Source organism: Triticum urartu, chromosome 7 (assembly GCF_003073215.2).
Source record: "Triticum urartu cultivar G1812 chromosome 7, Tu2.1, whole genome shotgun sequence".
Taxonomy (NCBI): domain Eukaryota; kingdom Viridiplantae; phylum Streptophyta; class Magnoliopsida; order Poales; family Poaceae; genus Triticum; species Triticum urartu.
In genome coordinates this window covers 162,463,165-162,479,557 of record NC_053028.1, presented here as the reverse complement: position 1 = coordinate 162,479,557, position 16,393 = coordinate 162,463,165, and the positions used below count along the sequence as shown (strand labels likewise).

General features: G+C 44.2%; 1 pseudogene; it reads left to right on the top strand.

Annotated features, from left to right (window-relative positions):
- Positions 1 to 14,889: 14,889 nt before the first annotated feature.
- LOC125522251 lies at positions 14,890 to 15,984 on the top strand (annotated as a pseudogene).
- The last annotated feature ends 409 nt before the right edge of the window (positions 15,985 to 16,393 follow it).

Genomic DNA, 16,393 nt, shown 5'->3' with positions numbered 1-16,393 from the left:
GGCCTGCCGCAGTGTCGTGCAAGTCTTCATACTCGTCGGTGTCGCGGGATGAAGAATATGAGCTGGCCACCAAGGAAGGAACTTTGACCTTCTTGAATTTCTTCGGTGGAGGTGCAGACCAGTCAAAGTTCTCCTTGAGACCCATTTGCTTCAAATCTTCTTCACCATACAGATGTGATAAGACAGCCCAAGTGCGACCGAAAACTTCATGGAGGTAGTAATGGTTTTTCTTCACTGCATTATGTGTAGCAGTCATGTTGTGAAGAATAGAACCAAACTGATGCTTAACCCATTTATGGTTGTGATCCACCTTCTAGTGAAGACTAAGAAGTAGCTCACGGTCAGTCATCACCCTGGGAGATGTGGCTTGAGGATTTGACTTGGATGCATTTGCAGCAGAGTCATGAGTGGCAGAGTCAACATTGGTGGAATAAGATGCAGCTTTGCGAAACTGACCATCCAATGGATGAATGCCTTCATCAATGACAATAGGTGCCTTCCCCTTTTCATTAGTTGAGGTATAAGTCTGCTTGAGGACTTCAATCGGGGGCAGGTAGCTGAGGTGATTCTGAAAATCAGCCTTGTAGTTGCGTGAAGACCTTGTTCTGAGGAATCTCATAATCCAAGGAGCATGAGGCTTCAATTCAAACGGAGAGAGTGCAAAATTTGCCAGAGTCCTCATGAAGAAATCATAGTAATTGACAGGAATGCTATGAATGATGCTGAATAGTAGATTCTTCATGATGCCAACTATTTCCTCATCAGATGAGTCGTGGCCTTTGATAGGACTCATTGTCCTCGTCAGAATGCGATAGACTGTTCTGGGCACATAGAGTAAGTCCTTCACAAGGAATTGGGTCCTTGGGGCTTGGCCGTGCTTCAGAGGCTTCATTAGAACTTGCATGTAATGAGCAGTGAGTTCAGGTTCTTGGTACATGCAATGAGCTCCTTCACTGGGTGGACTGATGAGCAGGGCGTGAAGTATTTCAGAGGCCGGTACCTTATAATGAGTGTTATCGGTCATCCAGTCCAAGACCCGGGTGTTGATATCTTCAGGATCACCTGTGATGTGCAGTGTCGCATAGAACTGAAGAATAAGCTCTTCACTCCAATCAACAATGTCAGAGCAAAAATTGAGGAGGCCTGCATCATGAAGCACACCGAGGACAGGAGAGAAACAAGGCAATGATTCCATGTCCACGTGAGGAATATGCTCATGGTAGAAGATTTTGTCCTTGTTGAAAAGTAGTGAATAATAGAAGTTGGCCTGGCTGGCAGTCCAGAAACGCTTCCTCCTTAGACGAGTAGAGTCATAAGGATTATAGTCAGTGAAGAATACATGATCGCCAAAGAAGTCATCAGCCTTGAATTTTTGCTTCTTCGAGAAGGGATCCTTTGGCTTGGGGTGAGGAGTTTCAGTCAATTGCATCACAACCTTAGGATCTCGATCTCAGGTTCCGCAGGCTAAGGAATTTTAGGTTCTTCTTCAGTGGCAGCCTGGGACTTCAATTCTTCATTTACATATGCTTCAGCACTAGTGGCTGGAATCTCTTCATGGACAGATGGTGTGGCACGAGGTTCTTCAGATCCCAGTTGTACTTCAGTAGGGACAGGGGACTGAGGAATTTGTTGTAGTGGTGTGAACAGAGGATAATTGGGATGCTGACTTTCCCAAAAGTCATCGTTCAACACTGGAGTGGTGCATCCAATGTCCACATCTTCTTCTTCATTCATTTCTTCAACATCGTCCTCTTCAGCAGTGAACTGAGGCATGGGCGATGAGATTATTGGGGTTGAAGGGATTTCATCCACTTCAATTCCTTCATCCAACTGCTATGACGAAGCAGCAGAAGGAATGTCATCATCTGATCCGCTTGGGATCACGTATTCTTCATCAAAAGGAACAAGGTCCTTTGATGGCATGGATGAGACAGGAACACCATCAGTTGGATTGTCATAGGAACTTGTTAGTGGCTCCATTTTCTTTGGACCTGAAGAATCTGATGCAGTTGATGTCTTCCTTTTCTTCACAGCTGCACGCTCTGCAGCCTTGGTCTTCTTCACATCTGATGCAGATGGAAGGATAGGAGTTGGTGTAGGCGCAGGAGGAGCAGAGGAATTTGGTCCAAGATCTTCAGGCACAACTGATGCAGTTGCCCTGACTTCTTCATTTTCTTCAGGCACAACACTAGTGGTTGCCCTGGCAATTTCTTTAGCGGCTGGAATGCAATCATCAGCCCTGGAATTAGCATTTTCTTCAGCAGCATGAGTTTCATCAGCGGTGCTGGCATTTTCTTCAGTAGGTTGAGCAGATGCTGCAGCCTGAGAAATTTCTTGTTGCATTTGTGCTGCAACAGTGGAGGTGAAGTTGTCAGCAAGTATCACAAAACGAACCTTGGCTCCCAGCCAATCAGCGCGGTATGCGTCAAATTCATCACTGAGTTTCTTGATCTCAGATTGAATAGTGACAAGTTCTTCAGTTGTCATAGAGACAAAGTTTTTCTTTAGGAAACGCTCCTTTTTGTACTGCGCTTTCTTGATCTGCCTGGCCTTTTCAAATTTCCATTTCTCTTCCTGAATGAAGTGAGTCAACATATGACTTTGGCCAGGAGTCAACTTGAAATCATGCATGGGAGTGTTGGGGTCCTTGTGCCAGAGATCAATGTAATCAAGGATCAACTTTGGATCCAAAAGCAGAGGCACACTTGTGCCTTTGGCTCTAGCGGCCCTGACTTGCCTGTCCTTGATGATTTCAGCAAGTTCTTCATCATCAGCTTCGTCTTCATCAGATGGCACTTGAAAAGCGACCTGCTTCTTTTGAGGACTTGGTCGAGAGCCTTGTCCATTAGTTGCCTTGGTCTTCAGCAGAGTGGGGCCAGTTGAAGAATGCAGTGGAGGTGAAGAACTTGCAGAGGCGCGTGAGGCAATAGAGATGCATGTTGTCCTTCGGCACGATGCAAGATGCGCAGGTGCGGAGGACTTTGACGGAGGAGCTGAGGACTTTGGAGGAGCTGGTGTGGGTTGAGGAATTAGCCATGAGGGCTTTGAAGAAACTGGCCATGAGGGCATTGCTGAGGAACTTGGCCATGAGGGCATTTGGGTAGAAGCGCTTGGCTTATGAGCCGGCTTCTTTGGCATTGCCTTCTTGGGCTTACTTGTAGAGGCCTCAACAGTGGCAGCAGTAGCAACAGTCTTCATTGAATTTCCTCACTGCTTACTTAGCTACTCTGGCAAGCTTGGCCTGGCACTTGGCCCATTCATCAGGATAATCCTCACCACGCTTGACACTGGTGGGATCAGCTTCTTGGCCAGGTGCCAAAGGGGGTCTTGGGCATGGAGGATGAAGAGCAAATTTCTTCATATACTTGGGAGTGACATATCTGTATTCCCTCCATTCCCGTGCCCATCTCCTCTATATCCTTTGGATGCGCACTTTGCGCTCATTCTTAGTTTCCTTCCCATGGGTGGCCTCATCAGGAGTGCAATAATCCTTGTATATGTCCTCAGGGATTTCAAACGCAATGTTGACTTCTAGCTTCTTTCCTCCCTTCTGAGGTTTCTTGCCATTTGCCATTTTCTTCAGCTGAGGGTTTTTAACGATTGAGTTCTCTGAAGAGGTATGCAACTTTTCTTCGAGGAACGCTGCAAATGAGTTAAGTTGATGAGAACCTAATGATTCAGCAGCGGACATGTGTACCTGTGAACAGAGTATAGGTGCGAAGAATTTGGAGAGATCATATGCGTTCTCAGAATTTTTTGCAAAAATAACAAGTTTGAGGAAATTGACCAGATGAGTCTTGAAGAATTTCACTAAGCGGTCTTTGACTTAGGTTCCAGAGTTGTACAGATTTGAAAATCCACACAATTGAGGAATCTTGAAGAAAAATGTTGCTTAGAGAAACAGATCAAGAACAAATGATATGTGAGGTGTTTAGTGTGTGAAGAGTTGAGGAATAAACACCTTTTGAAGATTTGAAGAAAACATCAGAATCAACAAGGGTAGTAAAAGTAACTTTTAATTACCCTTGACGAAGAACACGACAAACTAGGAAGTGTAGATTTGAAGCTCGTCGGTTCAGATCTTCCACGCCCTAACTTGGCTGAGGAAGACAGCTACGGCGGCGGCGGAGTGAAGAAATCTGCGTCCAACGTGAGTACGGCGGCGGCGAGGTCGAGGAAGTGAAGCTCTTCCTCACCGGCGATGATGGAATTAGCGGCGGCGCTAGGGTTGGGGAGCTCGAGCGAGGGAGCGAGGTTGAGCGGAGTAAAAGTGAAGTGAGGAAGGGAGAGGGCTATTTATAGCCGAAGTGATAAACCGCTCGCCCGAGGAAATAGGACAAACGTGCCCCTGACCTTTCTCATTCGCTTGGCATGTGTCACCCACGTATAGAGAGGTGGCGATCATGCGAGATTGTGGGTGAATAGATAAACATTGCATAGAATGCGGAACGGTTTGAGCGGCAAAGCCAAAAATTTAGATAAGATAGGTTTTAAAGTTTCGTTCGCAATTTCTTCAACTGACTAGGACACAGTGAAGATTTTGAATGAGATTCAAATAGAACGCACATGAAGAATTTGTGAATAGACTGGGTTTGGTTTAGCATAGAGAGGGAAGGGTCCGATCACATTCACTTAGCAGTAAGAGCAACTAGAAGAAATAGCAATAAGTGAATGTTGTAGAGGACATAAACTCATACATATAGTCAAGAAGAAAAACGACGGAAATAGTGAAGACAATGCAAGTTGAAAAACAACTGAGGAATTTCAAAGAACTGAGGAAAACTCAATTGAAGATTTTCAACATTTGGTGGTGGCGTGACCCACCGTATAAGAATGATGATTTCAGACATCGCGTACAATTGTCGTAGGGTTCTAAGAATCAAATTCTTCGTTAATCTCTTCATACTTAGAGTGTTATTCTTCATTGATTGAATAAAAACGTTTCTTCATGTGTTGCACATCTAAGTCATCAATTTTGCATAAGTGTTAGGATGAGTGTCCTTTTCAAAGAACATTCGAAGATTCTAGGATATTTAGCTCACACCACAACTTGCTAAATCTCTTCTCATCCAAGGGCTTAGTGAAGATATCGGCTAGTTGTTCTTCAGTCTTCACATGCTCAATAGAGATTTCACCCTTCAACACATGATCACAAAGAAAATGATGACAAATCTGAATGTGCTTTGTCTTCGAGTGCTAAACTGGGTTATGAGCAATCTTGATGGCACTCTCATTGTCATAGTAGAGTGGCACATTCTTCACGTTGACGCCGTAGTCCTTGAGTGTTTGCTTCATCCATAGTAGTTGAGCATAGCAAGAACTAGCAGCAATGTACTCAGCTTCAGGAGTAGACAGTGATACACAGTTCTGTTTCTTCGAGGACCAACATACCAAAGATCGTCCGAGGAAATGGCATGTGCCAGATGTTGACTTGCGGTACACACGATCACGAGCATAGTCAGAGTCTGAATATCCAATGAGATCAAAAGCCGAGCCCTTGGGGTACCATAATCCAAGTGTTGGTGTGTGAACTAGATATCGAAGAATATGCTTCACAACCTTATGGTGTGATTCCTTCGGTGTAGCTTGAAATCGGGCACACATGCAAACACTAAGCATAATATCTGGCCTAGATGCACATAAGTACAATACATAACCAATCATGGAGCGATATACCTTTTGATCGAAGTCAATTTTATTTTCATTAGTGCATAGATGACCATTTGTGGGCATAGGGATTTTGACTCCTTTGCAATCTTGCATGCCGAATTTCCTCAGTACATCCTTGAGGTATTTCTCCTGAGATATGAATATGCCATTGCGCTGTTGACGAATCTGAAGACCTAAGAAGAATTTCAATTCTCCCATCATAGACATTTGATATTCTTCACTCATCATATAGGCAAATTCATCACTGTAACATTGGTCAGTACAGCCGAAAATGATATCATCAACATAAATTTGGCACACAAACAATTCACCATCATAAGATTTAGTGAAAAGAGTTGGGTCAAGTGAACCGGTTTGAAGCCTTTCTTCATGAGGAATTCCTTCAAAGTATCATAGCACGCCCGTGGGGCCTGCTTGAGGCCATAGAGGGCCTTATTGAGTCTGAAGACTTTGTCAAGATGCTTTGGATCTTCAAAACCTAGGGGTTGAGCAACATATACTTCTTCCTCAAGCTTACCATTGAGGAATGCACTTTTCACATCCATTTGATATAAGATGATATCATGATGGTTAGCATAAGCAAGTAATATGTGAATAGCTTCAAGTCTAGCAGCAGGTGCAAAAGTTTCATCGAAATCAATTCCTTCAACCTGTGTGTAGCCTTGAGCTACAAGTCGTGCCTTATTCCTCACCACAAGGCCATTTTCATCTTGCTTGTTGTGGTAGATCCACTTTGTGCCGATGATATTGTGCTTGCGAGGATCTGGACGTTTGACCAGTTCCCAGACGTCGTTAAATTCAAATTGATTAATCCCTCTTGCATAGCTTGAATCCACTCAGGCTCTAGAAATGCTTCATCTACCTTAGTGGGCTCTGTGATAGAGACGAAAGCAAAGTGCCCACAAAAGTTAGATAAATGTGAAGCTATTGAGCGTGTGAGAGGACCTGGAATGTTGATGTCGTTGATGATTTTCTCAATTTGCACTTCATTTGCAATGCGAGGATGAGCGGGTTCTCGTTGAGGAATTTGATCAGCATTTTCTTCAGGACCATTTTCCTTAGGTGCATCAGCATGACATTCTTCATGTTCTGGAATGACTTCTTCAGCAGATTCTTCAGTAGGATGACATCCTCAGTAGCCTTGAACTTAATAGATTCCTCAGGAGGTATTTCATCTGTCACAGGAGGTAGGTGCTCTCTTTGCGAGCCATTAGTTTCATCGAACCGCACATCTACAGTTTCAACAACATTGTGATGATAGGTGTTGAAGACTCTGCAGGTGTGCGAGTCCTTACCATAACCGAGCATAAAACCTTTATGTGCTTTCGATGCAAATTTAGAACTGTGATGAGGATCTCTAATCCAACATTTAGCACCGAAGACTTTGAAATAACTCACATTGGGTTTCTTGTCAGTGAGGAGTTCATATGCAGTCTTCTTGAAGAATTTGTGAAGATATACCCTGTTGATGATGTGGCACGCAGTATCAATTGCCTCAGGCCAAAAGCGAGGAGGCGTCTTGTACTCATCAAGCATAGTGCGGGCCATCTCAACAAGAGTCCTGTTCTTGCGCTCTACGACGCCATTTTGCTGAGGAGTATAAGGAGAAGATAACTCATGAGTAATACCAAGTTCATCAAGATAGTCAACAAGACCAGTGTTCTTGAACTCAGTTCCATTATCACTTCTGATGTGCTTGATCTTCACACCAAAGTTGGTTGAAGCCCTTGATGAAAATCGTTTGAAGACTTCCTGCACTTCAGTTTTGTAAGTGATGATATGGACCCATGCATATCGAGAATAATCATCAACAATGACAAAGCCATATAAGGATGCAACATTAGTAAATGTGGCATAGTGAGTAGGGCCAAAGAGATCCATGTGAAGTAATTCAAATGGTCTAGTAGTGGTCATGATAGTCTTCGCTAGATGCTTGGCCTTGGTCATTTTTCCAGCTTCACAGGCTCCGCATAAGTGATCCTTGAGGAATTTGACATTTTCAATGCCAATGACATGCTTATTCTTCGCGAGCATGTGCAAATTCCTCATGCCAGCATGACCAAGTCGTCGATGCCATAGCCAGCCTTCTGAAGCTTTTGCAAGTAGACATGTAGCAGGTTGTGGTCCTGTAGAGAAATCAACAATATACAAATCTCCTCTCCTAAAGCCTTCGAAGACTTTGGAATTGTCAGCTTCCATGATCACAACACAACGATACTTGCCAAAGACAACAACCATATCAAGATCACAAAGCATTGAGACAGACATGAGGTTGAACCCTAAGGACTCGACAAGCATGACTTTGTCCATGTGTCGATACTTTGAGATTGCAACCTTACCTAGACCCAATACCTTGCTTTTGCCTTTGTCGGCGTAGGTGATATGCTTCAGATGTGATGGAGAGAAAGCAGAGTCCATCAATAAGCTCCTGTCACCAGTCATGTGATTTGTACATCCACTATCGAGGACCCACTCAGTGGCTTTGGGTTGATCATCCTCCAGATGAATTAGTGCAACTTACGAACTCATATACTTCATCAGTGAAGAATATGGTATTAATTTCATCAGATCAATTTCATCAAGTAATAAAACAGATAAAGCAGTATGAGGACATGAGAAATGAAAATTCATTTATTCATGATTAGCTTGCGTCCTTTCAAGCACATTCAGGTCTCCAGCAAATTCTTCAGATGATTAAGTTCGTCTGGAGACCTGACCCTGCATAAGAGGTTAGTTCTTTTTCTTCACCACCCACATCTGAAGGGGTGGCAAAGAGTTCATCATTCTGCGAGCTCCATAAGAGAAAGGTGGCATAGATGCCAATCCACTTCGTTTCACATAAGAGGGGTTAGGGTAAGCATAGAAATTCTTCGAGGACTTATGAACATAATGATTTGAAGAATAATGCACATATCCATAATCCTTAGATCTTCCCTACGAAATAGACGGGTTAGCACGATGATGTTCATATGAGGACTTTGATCCTTTTGAGGAATTTGATCCACGTGAGGAGTTTGATCCATATGAGGACTTGGATCCATATGAAGAATTTGATCTGGGGTTCCTATTCTTCACAGGTGGTGTCATGATGAAATTCACCTGAAGATTTTCAAGGCACCTTTTGGAAACCCAGATTTTCTTCATAGGAGAACCGTTCCTGCAGTTAGTGCCAACATATCTAGCAAATACTTTACCATTATGATTTTTGAACAGTTTATAATTGGAGTCAAATGACTCATCGGAAGAATAAGAAGATTCACATGTAAAGCCAGATAAAGTAGATGGATCCACTGAAAGTCCCTTTGCAGCAACCCATGAGGTTTTGGGATACTGCTCAGGTTCCAGTAGGTCCCATCAGCATTGAGTTTCCTCTCAAAGGCAATACCCTCTTTTCTAGGGTTCCTGTTGAGGATGTGCTTTTTAAGCACGTCACAAAGAGCCTGATGCCCTTTGAGGCTTTTGTACATGCCTGTCATATATAATTCCTTCAGCCCTGCATCATCACTGATACTAGCAATGTCCTCAGATGAGGAATTAGTGATAGCAGAGGCAGTTGAAGAATTTGTAGCAATGGAAGTATTTGAGCATTCAGGTGAAGAATTAGCAGTTTCACGTTCAATGTACTTCAAACATGGAGGAACAAATTCATCCTGAGTAGCGCTGATCTGTTGAGCAAGTAATGAATCACGCTCCTTCTGAAGATCTTCATAACTCACTCTTAACTGCTCAAGATCTTGCTTTCTTTGAAGAAATTCATAAGAAAGCTTCTCATGATAAGATAGGAGAGTGTTATGATAACCTTGAAGATTGTCAAACTTGGACTGAAGTCTCTGAAGATTTTCAGTCAAAATTTTAGTGCGATCCATTTCCTCGCCCAACATATCGTCGCTATCATTTAGCATGTTTTGAACTTTTTCCAAAGCTCTTTGTTGTTTAGTGGCAAGGGAAGCAAGTTTGACATAACTGGGTCCAAATTCATCACCAGATTCATCATCACTTGACTCAGATAAGTAGCAGCCGGTTACCTTGGCACCTTTTGCCATAAGGCATGGTGCAGAGGATGATGACTCTGGATTGAAAGTCATAGCCTTGCGCGATTCCGTGAATTCTTCGAACCAGGGATCATGGTGAGCTCGATGACCTTCATAGACCTCAGAGAGTCGGTCCTAGATGAGTTTCGCATGACTAAGATGCATAACGTTCCTGAACTGATTTTGTGACAAGCTGGAGCAGATGATGTCCTTCACCGTGAGATTGAGAAGTGTGTATTTGCGAATATCATCAGCCTCCGCCATCTTGCATAGGTCAGTAAGACCAATCTTGGTGACGGTCCAGAATTTGCTATTCATCGCCATGAGGCGCTTCTTCATCATGGCCTTCCACTTGGGATAATCATGACCGTCAAAGATGGGGCAAGTCACAGTCTTCATTCCTGTGGTCGACATAACTAAAACTCCAGATGGTTAAACCAAAATCACACAGAATAAGGGAGTACCTTGCTCTGATACCAATTGAAAGTGCGTTATATCGACTAGAGGGGGTGAATAGGCGATTTTTATGAATTCTTTACTTAGGAATTTCAGGGTGAGGAAATTCCTGAGTGAAGAACTACTTGCAGCGGAATAAGTACTCAGAAGTAAACATAACAAAGCATGAGCATGGTCTTCATGAAGAAATGAAAACAAGCACGGAGTACAGAAAGCGTAAACACAGGATAACACACGATAAGACAAACAGACTGAAGAAATTGAACTGAGGAAATAGAGAAAGTCTTCAGTCAAAGTCTTCAAACAGATATGAACAAGCACACAACAGAGAAATGAGGAAATGGAAGGGTTGAGGAAATGGAACCAGGTAGCTTGGTGAAGACAATGATTTGGTAGACCGGTTCCAACTACTGTGACAGTTGTACGTCCGATTAGGGCGGCTAGGTATTTAAACCTGAGGACACACAGTCCCGAACACCCAGTCCTGAACACGCAGCTCAGGACACTCAGTCCTCACCATATTCCCCTTGAGCTAAGGTCACACAGACCTCGCCCAATCACTCGGTAAGTCTTCAGGTGACTTCCAAACCTTCACAATTCCCTCTTGGATGATCTAGACCATGACGCCTAATTGTCTGGAAGATGCACGGTCTTCAAAGGTAATAAGCGTTGGATCCATGCAGGATCAATCTCTTCAGTGATGCTCAATCACTTGGGGTTTGTAGGTGTTTGGATTTGGGTTTTCCTCACTTGATGATTTTCACTCAAAGTCCTCGGAGGATGGGATGCTCTCAAATGACAAGCGTTAGTTTCTCTCGGAGCAGCCAACTAGCTAGTGGTTGTAGGGGCGGCTATTTATAGACTAGGGAGCAGCCCGACATGATAAGACATAAATGCCCTTCAATGATATGACCGTTAGGTGGGTAGATATTTTGGGACAGTTGGCGCATAGCACAGCAACGGTCGGAATTTTGAGTATCAAATTCCTCAGGGCTATCATGTTCCTCACTGTGTAGGCAATCCGCACTGGCGAATTCCTAACTCCTCAGTCAGATCAAATTCCTCAGAGACCACAAGAACTTCGTCTCTGTCACTGAAGAAATTGACTGAACTGTATGAGATTTCCAATGGATTCACTCAAAGGGATTGGTAGGTGTAGGATTTTGAGTTGAGCATTACTTAGAAATTTTTCCTTAGTATTTCCTCGACCCCCTTTAACAGTACGGTGTTTCCTATGACTCAAGAAAGAGAAAATGAAACTACGAAAACAAAAGTCTTCATGCTTCATGTTCCTCGAATGAATACCAAGTCTTCAGGATTACAACATTTTCTTCACTTTCAAAGTCTTCAGTAAGTCTTCAGAAATCCAAAGTCTTCAGTCGAAGAACTTCATTTTTAGGGGTCGACTTTCTCTGTAAATATCAAACTCCTCATATACTTATAGACCTGTGTACACTCGCAAACGCGTCAGTCCCTTAACCTATAAGTCTTCAATACACCAAAATCACTAAGGGGCACTAGATGCACTTACAACTCCGAGGCATATGGAGGACACCATGCTGGAGATAGAACTGCACATAAGGTATTGCAATCCAGTTTTTATTGGCCCACCCTCTTCAAGGATGCCCGTAAGTTTGTCTTGTCTTGTGATGAATGTCAAAGAATTGGTAATATTAGTAGATGTCTAGAAATGCCTATGAATTATTCACTTGTTATTGAACCATTTGATGTTTGGGGCTTTGATTATATCTGTAGCAATCTGACCTCAAACGGTCAAATCTCTGTGCATAAGTGCCATCCCTAGATCGGTAATGCTGACACACACAGTACTTAAAGGATTTATAACAAAGTTTCAATCACACACTTAATACATCGATAGTCTCAGAAGAGAACTTATTACAATAATATGGCTTAAGGCCATCTAAATAATATAACATCGTAAGGCTTGGAAGATAAAGTGAGTCCATCAACTCCAACGGCATAGCTGAGTGCACGACAACTACCTAGCGCACCTTACTCTTCATCTGAAAAGTCTGCAACATAATATGTTGCAGCCCGAAAATGGGTCAGGACATGGAATATGCTGGCAAAATAACAATGTAGAGCAATGAACATGTAACAACTACATCTATATGCATGTATGGCTGCTGGAGGCTCTACGGTTATTATGTTTTTGCGAAAAGCAAATTTTTCCCTACAACAAAGGAATATATTTTATTTAACTACACAGTTGGTTGATAAACATTGAGAATGGAAACCCCATCTCAATACCAATTAAAGTAATCATTAACCCAACAAGTTAATTAAATAAAGTGATGAGATCAACATAATAATTCAAGCACCAGATACTCAGGATGTCCATAACCGGAGACACGGCTAATCATGATTAGTTTGTACACTCTGCAGAGGTTTGTGCACTTTTCCCCACAAGACTCGATCTCCTCCGTTGTATTTCTCGCACTGCATGATGTTTGAGAAATGGATGACCGAGACACAGTCTTTCAGAAGAGGTCCCCTTAACCGATAGATAGGCCGATACACCTACAATCCCCTAAATCTGCTAGCCCATCATGGAAAGGATTCCCACAACTTACTCAACTATGCCAGAGCCCATATTGGCATGTGGCTGCACACGGAAGTTTCCAGCATGAATAACAATATGACCCCTTTGAGCCTGGGGGGCGGACCATAGGATGATCACACGGATTCCCTGGGATTCTCCTTGGACAGCACTGGATTGCCCCAGGTGCCCACAAACAATCCACCCAGATGTGTGTTAAAGTAGCCACCTTAAATCAACCCTTAGTTCATAATAATACTCACAACTATCATGTATCACTCAACCAAACCACGTCTACGAGCATGGCATAGCAGTATAAGCATAACGTAGAAGTAACTCCCAGGGTTTAAATAAAAAGGGCAATAGGTACTACCTCAACTACTACTTCCCAATACCCACAAGTTATCAAATCCTAACCATGCAGTGTTTGAGGATTGAATTTAATGCATAAAAACTGGGTAATAAAGGGGTATGATCAAAGTGTTACTTGCCTTGCTGACGATCTGAAAAAAACCTAGTGACTCGTAGTAGCATGATTCGCACTCCGGAAACTCTATCGCAAACAAACAATAGCATACATAAGCACTCAAGCATAGATGCAAGGGTAAAACTCAGATGAGAAAGTCCAAATTGAAAGTTCAACTAAAGAGCTTCGAATTGCAAAAAGAGACACTCAAATCGGAGCTACGAAACTCCAACTACGCTCAAAAGAAGTTCGAAATCAAATTTGCTTGCAACCAAATTTTAAATTGCCAAAATCATGTTCAAGTTAGTTATCTGGAAAGAGGGGTTCGAGACGAAGATTTTGGCGTTAGTTTCACTGGATTCGGACGAACGGTTAAAAAGTTGCGAGGGTTTGAAGATTAGTAGCTAATCTGCGATAAAAATAATCACGGATAGGTCCCTAGCCAAAAATAAAACAGAAAAGTAAAATTCTATCGGATGAATGTCCGCTAACAAAGACAAACGAACGAATTCGTTCGTTATAAGAACTAAACGAACGAACTTTCGCAAAATAGATATAACCGAAGAAAACCGAGAAAAATCGATCTATTAAAAAACCGAACTAGATCTAGGGTTTACCGAAATAAACCGACGAAAACCGAAGCAAAACTGGTCGGCGATGGATCCGATCGGCGACGGCGTCGGACGGCGGCGTCGGGCGGCGCGGGGCGGCGGTGGCGGCGTGTAGCAGTAGCGGCGGCGGTGCGGCGGCGGCTGCGGGCGGCGGAGCGGCGCGGCTATTTAAAGGGGTCAGGGAGGGCGACTTGGGCGAGTGAGCACCGGGTTGGGGTCGGCCTCGGGAGGCGTGCCCGGCCGGACTCGGACGCAACGGCGGCGGGGACTCTCCCGCGCGGGAAGATGGCGGCGGCGTGGGCGTGGCCCGGCTCGGCTCGGCCTTTGGCCCAGTCGGGCGGCGGAGAGTTTTTTTAAATGAATTCCGCCGAAGAAAAATCCTAAATAAATATTAAAAATAAAATTCTAAAAATGCCAAAAATAATTTTTATTGTCTAAATAAAATATTTAGAACAAAGTGAACATTTTTCTGGCCTAAAAGTGCAATTTTAAAAAATGCATATTTTTCTAATTCAAATAAAACCTCGAATAAAAATCCGAATAAAATATTTATTTGATTTTAAAATCTTCCCTCCAATATTCCTCTTATTTTGGGAAAGTCATTTTATCTCCACTCTTTTTATTTTTATAATGGAAATATTTCGGAGAGAAAAATTATTAAAATCAAAATGACCCTTTTTTCACATTTGAGAAAATTCAAATATGAAAATAGACGAAACCTCCAACTCTCTCCTTAGGTTCCTTGAGTTGCTTAAGATTTCTAGGATCACAGCCAAATGTAAATAAAATATGATATGCATATAATAACCTAGGTATAACATCCAAATTAAAAATTGGGATGTTACAATCCTATCTTTTTAAGATGAATCTCGCCCTCAAGATTCGAGTTGGCTGGAAAATAGATGTGGGTGGACTTTCCGTAGATCTTTCTCTTGTTCGCAGATGGCTTTATCCTTAATATGGTGGCTCCACTGAACTTTTTTTTACCAATAGTAAATCTCAACTTGCCGCCTTGTTCTTCGCGTCTATAATTGTATAGTATTTCCTTCATTCCATTTCAATATATAGTGCGCCTAAGCTTTTAGAGGAAATTCCGATATGTAGTGCGTATTAGCACTCGAACGCTCCTTTGGCCGAAAATACCCCCAACTTTATCCCTTCCTCCGGAAACGAGCGCATCTCTCCCTTCCCTTTCCTTCGAATCATCCGAACTTCAAACCCCGATCTCTAGTTGTTCGACTTCCAAAGAATCTGGTCGAGAGAGAGGTGGCGGCGACGGAATGGAGAACAAGCAGTTGGTGCCGGTGGCGGCGACGAACGGGACGAATGGCGGCGGCGCGCTGGCGATGCGCAAGGCGTCGTCCAAGGACCGGCATAGCAAGGTGGACGGCTGGGGGCGGCGCATCCGGATGCCCATCATTTGCGCGGCGCGGGTATTCCAGCTCATGCGCAAGCTCGGCCACAAGTCCGACGGCCAGACCATCGAGTGGCTGCTCCGCCAGGCCGAGCCCTCCATCATCGCCGCCACCGGCTCCGGCACCACCACGGCCTCCTTCTCCACCTCCTCACCCTCCTCGCTCCGCCCCGGCGTGTCCCACCCCCACGCGCACGCGCAGCCGCTTGCCGCCTCCCCGCACCACCCGCACCACCACCTCCCGCACGACGCTGCCCTTCATCCTCGGCAAGCGCGTCCGCGACGACGACGGCAGCGGCAACGGCAACGGCACCGCACCCGGCGAGGCGGCGGCAACAGCGGCCATGGGCCCCGCCCCGGGCTTCTGGGCGCTGCCCGCGCGGGCCGACTTCGGGCAGCTGTGGAGCTTCGCGCCGCCACCGGAGATGATGGTGGCGACGCCAGCGATGGCGAGGGAGGCCTCCGCCGCCCGGGTCGGCAACTACCTCCCCTGGCCCAGGCCAACGTGAACCTGCTCGCCTCCTTCTCCGGCGGCCAAGTAGTACTCCAACTCTCCGAGTAGTACTCCAAACCGTGCGAGGAGCTGGGGGCTTTCTCGTCCAAATTCTACTGCCAGCGCATACATTGGTATATGGGCTAGAATCTATGTGCACTACATAGGGATTACACTGTAGCTTCGTGACATCTCTTCTTAATGTTAAAGGATCCGTTCCCCATATTGGAACGGAGGGAGTACTAACAGACAGTAGAAACAGAGGAACATGGTTGTCCGCATGTCAAAAACTTTACGGTAGACTGAAGTGACATATGATGTATAAAGTCAAGCTATGGATGGGATCGATTTATAGACGTAGAGTACGTGCCACCGCTTAGCCCAAATCCTCCTCGCTTCCCTCTTTGATCCTCCTGGTCCTGGGTACCGAATGTGATGCATGGCATCTTTTCTTATCATATCTAACCCCTCGCTGCTTTTGTTGGCTTGTTGATTCCGAAAACATCAAATATATATAAGTTGCTAGGATTTAGTATGAACAGGCAAAGTGGTACTAATTAGAATCTCAAAAAATTTCCTTTGCTGCAGTCGTAATGGACGACAGGGCAGTTCGTGAGGTACCGGCCTATAACAAAACTTCTGGCCCATTGACTGTGACGCCCAAGTGGGCTGCTGCGGACAGAATTTTAGAC